Source organism: Protomyctophum bolini (assembly GCF_963924005.1).
Source record: "Protomyctophum bolini genome assembly, chromosome: 18".
Lineage (NCBI taxonomy): Eukaryota > Metazoa > Chordata > Actinopteri > Myctophiformes > Myctophidae > Protomyctophum > Protomyctophum bolini.
This window is the reverse complement of record NC_137879.1, coordinates 10804883-10817160: the sequence shown is the minus strand read 5'-3', so window position 1 is coordinate 10817160 and position 12278 is coordinate 10804883. Positions and strand designations below refer to the sequence as shown.

The 12278-nt window shown below is 47.6% G+C and overlaps 1 protein-coding gene across 4 annotated transcripts in view; it reads left to right on the top strand.

Moving 5' to 3' along the window:
* Positions 1-12278, top strand: part of LOC308332528 (zinc finger MIZ domain-containing protein 1-like) — a 213202-nt gene that overhangs the window by 117758 nt on the left and 83166 nt on the right. The gene's annotated exons all lie outside the window — the stretch shown is intronic.

Below are 12278 nucleotides of genomic sequence, written 5' to 3'. Positions count from 1 at the left end.
GAATCCATGCAAGTTTTGCACAAAAAAAACACTCCTTGGGCTAAAAACGGCCATATAGTCACTTGCCCAAATGTGCTCAAATGTGCTGACCTCATCACATTTGTGGATGACGGCTACTGTATGTTGATGGTGGCCATATGGATTTGGGGCTCTCATGAATTTTGCCGCATTTTTTGCAATTTACATGGGGGCTCAAATTGCTCAATTCGTTTTTTAACCTTCATATGATAAATAGTATCCGATATACGACCACTATACATATCAGATCCTAATAATATTGTACTTTTGAAATTAGCCGATCTACAAGCTCACAATGCATCGCGATGCGTGTGTGTGTGTGTGTGTGTGTGTGTGCGTGTGTGTGTGTGTGTTCTTGTGCGTGTGTGTGCGTCTGCGTGCGTGCGCAGTGTTTGCCTGGAACTCCAGACATGCAGCTCATAATCCGTGCACATATCATGATACATGAACAGTTATTTTTTTTATGCTATACACGGATTGTTTTTACGATACTGTCATATGATTTTAATCACCATATAGACCACCAACATCCAGACAGACAGCAGATGTGATATCATGCATATCCCATTTAGGAACGCATCTGTGTCACCTTATAGCTTTTAACCACTTTAACCATTACTTAATTAGCTGTTGAAAACTAGCAGATCTACAAGGTCATAGCATGCACTCTGTGCAGTGCTATGACCTTGTAGATCTGCTATTTTTGAAAAATCGTGAAAATTAGTGCAAATCTTGAATATGTATTCGTTCACAGCAAACATTTTTAACTCTATATCTTTGCTTCTGGGGAGGGGGTCTCTGGAACAACATATTTTCAGATGGGAGACTGCGGCCAAATAGATAATAATTCTGGGGGTCCTTGACACGAAATAGTTTGAGAACCACTGACGGAAACATAGGGGTTTTCAGAGAACGGTCATGATTTAGAAGACATTTTGTAGAATATGTTTCAAGGGGATATGCTGCTCAGTACTGTCTGTATATAAATGTATATGTCTCACATCATAGAGACAGTATAACACTAACCTCTGTCGTGTCATCTTTAACACTCGCTTACTGTACGTACTGTAGTAGTTAGTGGTGGAAAGTAACTAAGTACATTTACTCAAGTACAATTTTGATTTTCTTTTTTTTTTTTACTTCACCGGATTGTTATAATTATGTAATGTTACTTTTCTATGTTCTACTCCACTGTACGTGTGTGTGTGTGTGTGTGTGTGTGTGTGTGTGTGTGCGTGTGCGTGTGTGTGTGTGTGTGCGTGTGCGTGTGCGTGCTGGGTTCATTGAGGCTCTTGGAAGTGACCGTGCAGTCATGTGGCTCATCTGTGCTTCTCTGATGCCTCCAGCGCTCACACAAAAAAACGCATACACATACACACACACACACACACACACACACACCACACTTCCATGTGTTAGCGTATGGGGGAGGAAATGAAAAGAGTTGCTGTGTGGTAGAAGGCAGAACTGAGGGATGCACAGAGAGAGAGAGAGAGAGAGAGATGATTGGCTGAGTCGCATGGTAAAATAGTGGATAAACACACACCTGGACCGTGTGTATCATATAGGCTTCTTGTTAAGTATAATTAATAGCAATAGCATTACAATTACAATTGTGTACAATTTATTCCAAACAATATTATGTTACAAAGCAGTGGGTGGCAGTGGCTCAGGGGTAGACTACCCCCCCCCCCCCGTGTGTGTGTGTGTGTGTGTGTGTGTGTGTGTGTGTGTGTGCGAGTGTGCACGGCATGACTGTGCGTTGCCCCCGCTGCACGCTTGCTGCAGACCAAACCACATTAAATAAAATAAATCCATTTCCAAGCCTGTTAAGGAGCCATGTGGGGAGGTGCGAGCGTGCGTGCGTTCAATTCATATGTGTCCGTTGCGTGCATGTGTGTCGCAGTCAGGGAGGGTGCGGATGTTTGTGTGTGTGGGGGGGGGGGGGGAGGGCATGATGGAAAGACAGAATGGGGGAAGGGTGGAGGAGTGGGGAAGTGATGGAGGAAGGGAGAGGAGAGGGTGGGGGAGGCAAGGCAGTTCATGTTATCCTGGGTGCCAGCAGCTCTGCATGCATGCACCCTGCCCGCCCGCCCGCCCGCGTGCCTGCCGGGGGATTATGGCACATTCTGCAGGGCAACAATGGTATAGCGCACTCATGGAGTAGCACACGTCTTCACATCCTCACTGTCACTGACTGCCTGTCCCTCTGGATGTAACAAACACAGCCTTATCCTGCTTCCTTCGCCCGCCTGCCCACTTACCAGGCGGAGTTAAAAAAAAACACACACACAACACAACACACACAAGCTGCACCTGGATTCTCCTGGCCCTGCTTCCTCCTCCAAACTAAACAACACCCTTACTCCAGTACACACACACACACACACACACACACACACACTCTCACACACACACACACACACCCAGTGATAAAAGACCAGGGGTCTCTGCGATGTTGGCATAATTAAAGCGATGCTTTCTTTCGCCGCGGCCTTTCGGCCGACCGACAACGCACGGAAGCGAAAACAAGATAGATATCGTGCATACGGGAGCTCATTAAAAGCATTGACGGTGTGTGTGTGTGTGTGTGTGTGTGTGTGTGTGTGTGGGGGGGGGGGGGGGGGGGGGGGGGGCTCCCTACCTCCCTACCTCCCTACCTCCCTACCTCCCTCCTTCCTTCTACTCCTTCTCTGCCTGCCTCCTCTATATCACCCTTTAAGCAAGTGCTGCAAAAACCATCCTGCCCCAGCCTGCCCCTGCCCCAGCCTCCCTGCCCCAGCCTTCCTGCCCCAGTCTGCCCCTCCCCCTGCCTTCCCCTGCCCCAGCCTTCCTGCCCCAGCCTGCTTGCATCGATGATGACACGATATTAGCCCTTTATATTACCTAATTCAACGACAACGGCGGACATGCTGGGGCACACAATCACCTTGAGCGGCGGGCGATTGGTGTGTCGCCGCGAGGCCTGACGCGACTTCCCCCAGCAGTCCCTTTAATGGTGTCAGCAGTACGTCGGAGGGCTTTCCATTAGTGCCGTGTGTGTGTGTGTGTGTGTGTGTGTGTGTGTGTGTGTGTGTGGGTCAGTGACAGTTTTTCACACAGCACTGCGGAGGTGTTACACCCTGCCTGTTGTGTGTGTGCGTCTGTGCGTGCGTGGGTCAATGTGGAGGTGTAACACCCCCGCCTGTTGCTGTAAAGCACATTAGGAATGACTGTGGTTGTTGTTATGGTATATCATGAGGGGGGTGGGAAGGTGTGCGTGTGCGCGTGCGTGAGTGTGTGTGTGTGTGTGTGTGTGTGTACTACACTTGTGAGGACCAAAATGTCCCCACAAGTATAGTGTAGTGGCATTTGACATAACTAGACATTGTGATTGTGGACCATTTCCCTGGTTGGATGTTTTAGTGTAAAAACTATTTTGGAAGAAATTCATTATTTAGGGGTGGAGTTAAGCCTGAGTTGGAAGTCCTCACAAGTATCTATATTATTACAATTGAGAAGAGCACACTTTGTGTGCGCGGCTGCGTGCACAACTTTGTGCAATTTGGTTGGCCAAGTCACAGACCCAGATGTATGTGTGGAGCATGCAGAAGTCATAGACCCAGATGTATGTGTGGAGCATGCGGAAGTCATAGACCCAGATGTATGTGGAGCATGCAGAAGACCCAGATGTATGTGTGGAGCATGCAGAAGACCCAGATGTATGTGGAGCATGCAGAAGACCCAGATGTATGTGTGGAGCATGCAGAAGACCCAGATGTATGTGTGGAGCATGCAGAAGTGACGCTTCACGTCTGTGCGTTGTGACTGTGATAGTGTGACACGTCACTGACTTCACCTGCATGCGATTTCAACCGTGCACACACAGCTTTGTGGCTGTTCGCGGTTTCCCACAGCGGGACTGCAGCTTCCCACGTGGCATTAGATGGGAGCGCGAGCACGTTCGATGTGAGTGCGAGCGCACAAGCTTCTAGAAGTAATTCACACACACATTCATTGTGTGTGTGTGTGTGTGGTTGGGATGGTGGCCAGTGCCCAACAATTTACAATGTAGGCATTTAGCAGACACTCTTAATCCAGAGTGGTTTACAGTAGGCATGGTACAAAAACATGGCAATACATAAAATTCATAAAAACAGTCATCATGGAATACGGTATCTACAGTATATAATGAAACTGTTAGGCTAGTAGAATCAGGTCCTCAGCTCTTAATGGGTTAACAGGCTAGCAGCTTCCCTTTGAAGGTGGGGGTGTGTGTAGGCGCCTAGAAATAATGTTTGTATTTGTCTGCAGAACTGTGCGACTGACATTCCCACTTTCTGTGTCCTTTTGTTCCACGTCATTTAGTGTACACTATACACTATAGAGTGCTAAGTTGAGCCTTTGCATACACCTGTACGGTGGACGAGGCTAGGGCAAGGCCAACCACCCTGTTGTGTCAGACAGTGGTCATGCCCTGCATGAGTCCCCAGGGCAGGGGGAGGGGGAGGGGAGGGTGCAGCCACCATGGAGGAGACAGACAGAGGGGGAAACGTGTCTGCATTCAAGGGTTCCGTGCCCCCAGGAGCAGGGAGCGTGTCTCCCCTAATGACGCTGCGCCTCCCCCCCAAGGAGGAGGAGGAGGAGGATGCCTGATTGTTTTGGTACACAAGCCATTTATATGAATACATTAAACATGTTTACCACTTCCACCGCTAGCCTTGACAGAGAGAGAGAGAGAGAGAGAGAGGTTCATGATCCATTAGTTCTGTGGACGTGGATAAAGCTTATCATTGTCTAGCATCCTCTACCTCTCTGAATGTTTGTATCCTGCAGAGAGGAGACACGCAGCGCCTTTACGTTCTATTAGCCCGTCAACACCGGGAACGCATCCTTGTCACTTTAGACTTTAGCTAAAGAAAGATAGCATATGTAGCTATTTTAAAAAATAGCAGATATTATGCCATGTCTGCTGCCTATTTATTTATTTATTTTTAATTGAGAGATTTTGTGCAAATCTTTGAATATAGATATATATATTTTTACACATGAAAATGTTTGAGAACCACTGAAACGTACTGTAAGTGTTTTCAGTAGATACTGTTGGAAGACATTTAGTAGAATCAGGTCCTCGGCTCTTAATGGGTTAACAGGCTAGCAGCTTCCCTTTGAAGGCGGGGGTGTGTGTAGGCGACCTAGAAATAATGTTTGTATTTGTCTGCAGAACTGAGCGACTGTGACAGTTCAAAGCAGTCCCTCGTACTTATTAGCAGAGATGAGGTTATATTCCCACTTTCGGTGGCCTTTTGTTCCACGTCATTTAGTGTCCATAGATCATTACCTCGCCCACTGTAGAGCACCGCAGTGCCAGCTCCTGACAAACCATGACACGTAAACACAATGTTTTGGACCGGACAAATAATTAGAAAGAAGGAAAACTAGAAAGTGTTGTGTATACCCTGTCCTTTTTCTTCTTCTTTTAACACATCCGTAATAGGGAATCCAATCGACGGATGCATTGTACGTGTGTACATACACGTCCTAGCGCATCCTCAATGACCAGGCGAGAGAAGAATAATGGTGACCGGGGACAGTTTAGCAAAATTTAAAAAAGAAAAAAATTCAGAATATTATTCTGAATTTTTTCCTTTTTTTTAATTTTCCAGTCGGACCTTCGGCCACTGTACGCTTCACTCTAATAACAATAATTAATCTCTGAGGTAGCGCGGAACCAGTTGAATGAATTATTTCTGAAACGTCTATGGAGATAATTCTGTTCTGGTGTTCTCGAAGGGTGCGGGACTGCGATGCTCTATCGTTGTCCAAATCAAAGAGACAGAGAGCGTTCTTCAAGACAAAATTGATGACTTTATTAACACGTTTGAACAGTATGAAATTGGAGGTACAATAATATACAACTGTGCTATATATAAAGAGAGGATAAACATTGTTTTTACCTCCCCAGAGGTGGGCTCGATAGCGCTGTGAAAAAAAAGGGAAGAGGTATCATGTATGTATAGGCCTCATGTGTCAGCGGGTGATGGGGAACGCAGTCATGCAGAGCAGAAGACCCCCCCCCCCTGATTATAAAGAGATAATTTCATCCAATCCCCTCTCTCTCTCTCTCTCTCTCTCTCTCTCTCTCTGCCATACTCCACTGCCTTTCATATTTGTTCGCCCCGTGCAGCCCTCCCTGCATCTCCTCGCTCGCCCGTTTTATTCCCTTTTATTACGACTCCCACTCAATACATATATTTTACCCCACCTTGAAACACACACACGCACGCACGCACGCACGCACTCAAACACACGCACGCACGCACGCACACACACACACACACACACATGCACGCACGTCGCACGCACCACACACTCACACACTTCAGTAGCTTTTGTCGTGCATCTCCCATCACTTTGTTGTGTGTAAACGCCTGCCGTGCACTTTGCAAGTACATCACCTGTTTCTCAACGGCTGGTCCCGGGGCCCCCCAGGGCCCCCCAGGGGGACAGCCGTATGGAACCCTCAGGGGGTCTCTGTACTCAGTGTACTGTAACTCTGAGACTGCACAGTTATTAGGGTTGTATTCTTCTGGGAGCCATTGCATGTACAATAGTCTGAGAGTTAAAGGAAGACTTCACTCATTTTCAACCTATGTATGCTATGTTCGTATTATTGGTACCTCAGGCTCACTGATATGGTACTGTCATTCATTTTCTACGGAAACTTCCATGTGAAGCCCACGTTTGTAGCTGCTATACAGAATATACAAAGATACAAAGCTACGAATAAGTTGAAATGGCTTCAACTTCGGATACAATGATTCATTCAAAGCGACAAATATGCATCTTTGCATCTCTGCATCTGCATGTGTGAACGCAGCAGCACCATATGGGGGTCCGTTTGGTTCCATGGATGTTGGTTGAGAACCAGTTGTAGTAAATTACCCTCAAATTAATTTGCATATGTGCGCCCATACACACACACACACACACGCACTCTGGGCTAACCAGCTGAATTCGAGGTAAACAAGTTCACACAAGGTAACGGCACAGAGCAAAACAATAAATGCTAACATCTGTGAGACAAAAAAAAAAAGAGCAAATAAAGCCCTCGTAATTGCATCTGCTGTCATATCTCCCCCGTCCCCTGGTTTTAATATTTAATTTGGCTCTTGTTAGTCATTAAGAGATGTAATGAAGGACTGGTGTTTAATTAGTGGCAAGTTGAATAATGGCTGAATTAAATTGTACATTGATTGTTCTGTTTTATTGTCTGGGTCTCGCTGGCCTTGTCGCTGCAATGCCTGTAGCGTACTGGGGAGTCCCCCACCCCGCTGTTATGAGCTGTGTTGATAGAGAGACTAAAGGAGAGAGAGGGAGAGAGAGAGAGATGCTGTTGAGAGAAGAAGACAACCACCTCACTTCACTTTCTTTTGAACTCACTGCTGTGTGTGTGTGTGTGTGTGTGTGTGTGTGTGTGTGTGTGTGTGTGTGTGTGTGTGCGCGTGTGTGCGTGCGTGTCTCATCAATAACCACACAAGGTCAGACGGGCAGTTCTCTCAGTGCCGTTCAGAGTGGACTCTGTTAGTGAAGCTGCGGTTGGGGATTTGTCCGGCTTGTAAAAGGGCTTACAGCCTCTTTGTGTCACCGGCCAGCCCTTTGAAGGGGCCGAGGGAGACACCTGCTGGTGGCTCCAGGGCACAAAGGAACAGAAAGGGACCAGGGGGCCCCGGGACCAGGGGGCCCCCTCAGCCAGCATGGCTTCCGTCGTGGCACTGCAGGCATTTGCTGGCCTCGCTCACACACTAGGCTAGCTGCTGGAGTACAGTATGAGCAGCATACTGTACACTAGCCTCGCCTAGCCATCCTAATATCACTGTGTGGATATTTACTCTCGTCTCTCTCAGCATTAGATTGTTTTTGTCCCCCCCCCATATTTGCATACTGCGGCCTGGTTGGTTATATAGCCCGGTTCCAGACAAATCTGGTTGGCTCGCCTCGTCACCACTCGTCACACTCCCATGTGAAGGCTGCCTTCACATGGGATCAGGCAAGCAGTAGACGGCCATCCGGAAGTCATTGTAGTGGACGGGAGCAGGACGGTACACGGAGCAGGACGGCACGGCGGCCAGAACCGGCGACGGCAGCGGTATAACGGCAAATATTTAATCTTTTCCCCGTTCCGTTCCGTGCCGTCCAGCAGGTTTTGCTGTTTGCCGTCTGCCGCTTGCCTGATTCCATGTGAACGCAGCATTAATCTTCCTGCGGCAATAATACAATATGCATCGCAGAGGCAGAGGAAGGCTGTGGCTGCACGAGGCTAAGCATACACAATATAAGGCCTCTGTGTCGTCACGTGCATGGTTGGTGCCTTTCTTGGTGATACACAATGCAGTCATTCTGAAGCTTTTTGTATTTCAACCAGTAAATATCTGGCAGTGGTGGAAATGTTTTAGCCTACTTAAGTAAAAGTATCAATACTGCAATGTAGGAAATACGATGTTACAAGTGATCAAGTCCGGAATTCAAAATTGACTTGAGTAAAAGTACAAAAGTATTGGTATCAAAATGTACTTAAAGTACCAAAAGTTGAAAGAACACATTTTGCAGAACGTCCCATTTCAATTAAGTTTTCAAATGTATACAAATCTGTTCACAATGCGACGCATGACTGTGATGATCAAAACAAGCTTCAAGTTCTTAACTGATCTCGTATGTATGACAGAGGACAATTTCACAATGAATTAAAATCTCTTGTCCGAGTCGTGAAGGAGTTAACAAACAAATGCCTTCCATCTGCGGGCAAAGGCGGAAGGCAAAAAGCTCACCCCATGTGTTTATTTATTTTTAGTTTTTTTCTATTTTTTTTCTATGAGCGCTTTAATTTATGGAGAGGAATGTACCAGCTTTCCCCCTCTGTCTCTCTGTCTGTGTCTCTCTGTCTGTGTCTCTCTCTCTCTCTCTGTCTCTCTGTCTCTCTCTCTCTCTCTGTCTCTCTCTCTCTCTCTGTCTCTGTCTCTCCCTCTCTCTCTCTCTCTCCTGTCTCTCTGTCTCTGTCTCTCTCTCTGTCTCTCTGTCTGTGTCTCTGTCTCTGTCTCTCTCTCTCTCTGTCTCTCTGTCTCTGTCTCTCTCTCTGTCTCTCTGTCTGTGTCTCTGTCTCTGTCTCTCTCTCTCTCTCTCTGTCTCTCTCTCTCTCTCTGTCTCTCTGTCTCTGTCTCTCTCTCTCTGTCTCTCTGTCTGTGTCTCTGTCTCTGTCTCTCTCTCTCTCTCTCTCTCTCTCTCTGTCTCTCTCTCTCTCTCTGTCTCTCTGTCTCTGTCTCTCTCTCTCTGTCTCTCTGTCTGTGTCTCTGTCTCTGTCTCTCTCTCTCTCTCTCTCTCTGTCTCTCTGTCTCTCTCTCTCTGTCTCTCTCTCTCTGTCTCTGTCTCTGTCTCTTTCTCTCTCTCTGTCTCTCTCTCTCTCTCTCTCTGTCTCTGTGTCTCTCTCTCTCTCTGTCTCTCTCTCTCTCTCTCTCTCAGGCATGAGCAGCTCCGACAGGCATGATAAAAGCTCTTTAACTGTCTAGTGCAGCCAGTAGATTACCGGCCCTGCCGTGCCGTTAAGTCCGGCCAGAGACCTCGGAGAGGCTCCGTACGAAATAAATAGCAGACCTACAAGCTCTATACCAGAGCCACGATGAAGCTACAGGCTTAGTGAGCTGGCTTGCAGGTCTGCTGTTTCGCGGGGGTTTATCCGCCGTTCTACTAAATACAACATCAATCCCTTAACCCATTCTGAACGGGAACCCATTTTGGTGTCAGCATCATGTTATGCTTTAGCTATTGAAAAATAGCAGATCTACAAGCTCATAGCGCGCCACCGAGTGGCGCGCTACGAGCTTGTAGGTCTGCTATTTTGAAAAAATCGAAGAACGATTGACATTTTTAGAATCTGATCTCAGGTCAGAATGGGTTAATCAGACCAGTGTGTGTCCAGTGGAAACCTCGTATGAATCTGATCTCAGGTCAGAATGGGTTAAGTGAGCATTATCAGTATGGTGCAATGCACCGTCTTCTCTCTCTCTCTCTCTTGTCTCTGTCTTGCCCTCTCGCCCTCACCTCACCGGTACTTTGTGTGCTCTGGAATTCTTACACTAGTGTGAAGGTAATGGAGACGGAAGTCAAGTGGGGGCTGGGGAAGAATAGTGGTGCGTGAGTGGTGCGTCAGTGAGTGAGTGCCGTGCGTGCGTGCGTGCATGCGTGCGTGCGTGCGTGTGTGCGTGTGTGCGTGCGTGCATGCGTGCGTGCATGCGTGCGTGCATGCGTACGTGCATGCGTACGTGCGTGCGCCGTGCGTGTCACAGAGAAAGCCAGGGAGAGTGATGAGCAGACATGCCTGAGTGAGAGATGACACACCGGAGGGAGGGAGAGAGAGAGAGAGAGAGAAATGCACCATGTAATCATGGCAACCATGCAGGAAAGAGAGGGAGGAGAGAGAGAGAGAGAGAGAGATAGAGCCAGACATGAAGGCCGAGATAAAAGGAAGGTAGAGACGGAGGAAGATGGAGAGGCCTTTTCCCTTCCGTGACGTGCGCGTATTAATTCACCAGGGGGGCCCACGCTCGCTCTCCCTCGCCAGCCAGCTCGCTCGGCGCCAAGCCGAGGGTCACCGTGAGTTATGGCCGCTTGCGAGTACGTACGCAGCGTGATATTTATTTGACGGTGAGCGAGACATTAAATCAGCAGCCCCCCCCCCCCCTGCCCCACAGGTGAAATTGATAACCTCTAATGTCAGGCTGTAATGCTTTTAAAACTCGCGATAATGTTATGTATAGCGTTTCAGATCGCAGCAGTGTGTGCGTGTGCGCGTGCGAGTATCATAATGCCTGCCTGATTTTAAATGTGGCTGCGTGCTGAAAATAGCTGATCTACAAGCTCACATACTGTATAATGACTTCTCCACTGTAGGCCCTCCCTATAACATTATACCGGTACAGTCTAGTTTTTATTTTTGACAAAATTGTCAATATATCTAGTCTTAGTTTCAGTCGTCATAGCTTAGTTTTTATTATGCTTTCATCAGAGGAAAACAAAATCAACACTGGTATGTGTGTGTGCGTGGCATGCGTATGTGTGCGTGCGTGCGTGTGAAGTGCGCGTCATGTAGTAGAACATGAATCTAGGAGGAACATGTCTGGACCCATGAGGGTACAGACATAATTGTTAAGCAGAGAATGACATAATGGCACAGTAATGTAAACAGAGAGCCCATGCCAAGGCCATGCTCTCACTCACTGCCTGTAATGTAATGTAGTGTAATGGGTGGAAGCAAAGCTTCTCTTCTCTCTCTCTCTCTCTCTCTCTCACGAGCCCCGGCTGCCTCTCCCTGCTCTGAGGTAATCCTGCTTCCACTGCAGGGTGGAGGACCCAGCAAACACACACTGTATGGCCACACGTATCAAACGCTGCATGCATGTTCTGTGTTCTGTCTGCGTTTGGTGGCCCCGGCCTCAATGCTTTTCCAATGGGAGTCACATGGTTTAAAACCCATTCTGGGCGGGAACCCCTTTTGGTGTAAAGTTTTCAAATAATTGTAGCAAAGTAAAAGTACAATATCTGTCTCTGAGATGTAGTAGAAGTAAAAATGTTGGAAATTGGAAATTTATAGTCAAGTAAAAACAAAGTAACCAAGTACGTTTACTTATACAGATTGCGCACATTTGAGAAGTTCACATGTCCTGCCATGATTGGCTGCAGTTCAGCATTGTCCTGCCATTGGCTGCATGTCCTCACATGTCCCTGCCATTCATTGGCTGCAGTTTAGCAGATTGTCAGATTGTGCATTGTCAGAACAAAGTCAGTGAGAATTTGCCAAGGTGTTATTATAGCTTAATTCTAATTCCGATTTCTCTGAATAGATTTAGTTCCTCTGCTTGAAGTTCTGAGGAGTGACACTTTCGGGAGCAAAGCGGTATAATTAGCAGGGCTAAGTAAGCAGTGAATAAAACCCAGCAGGGAAAACATGCATTTTCAGGAAACCTTCGTGAAAAGTTCAGGAAAGCGTCAAGTGAACAGTTGGAATGGCACATCTGTAAGTACTGTACTGTACTTTGAGGTACAATGTTGATGTATGTTTTAGGGGTCAGGAGCGTGAGGGGTGTGGGGGGGGGGGGGGGTTGGGGGTCAGGAGCGTGAGGGGTGCTGGGAGGGGGGTCAGGAGTGCGGGGGGAGGGGTCAGGAGCGTGGGGGGAGGGGTCAGGAGCATGCAGGCCAGGCAACGTCTCTGCTTGTTGTAACGTTGACCC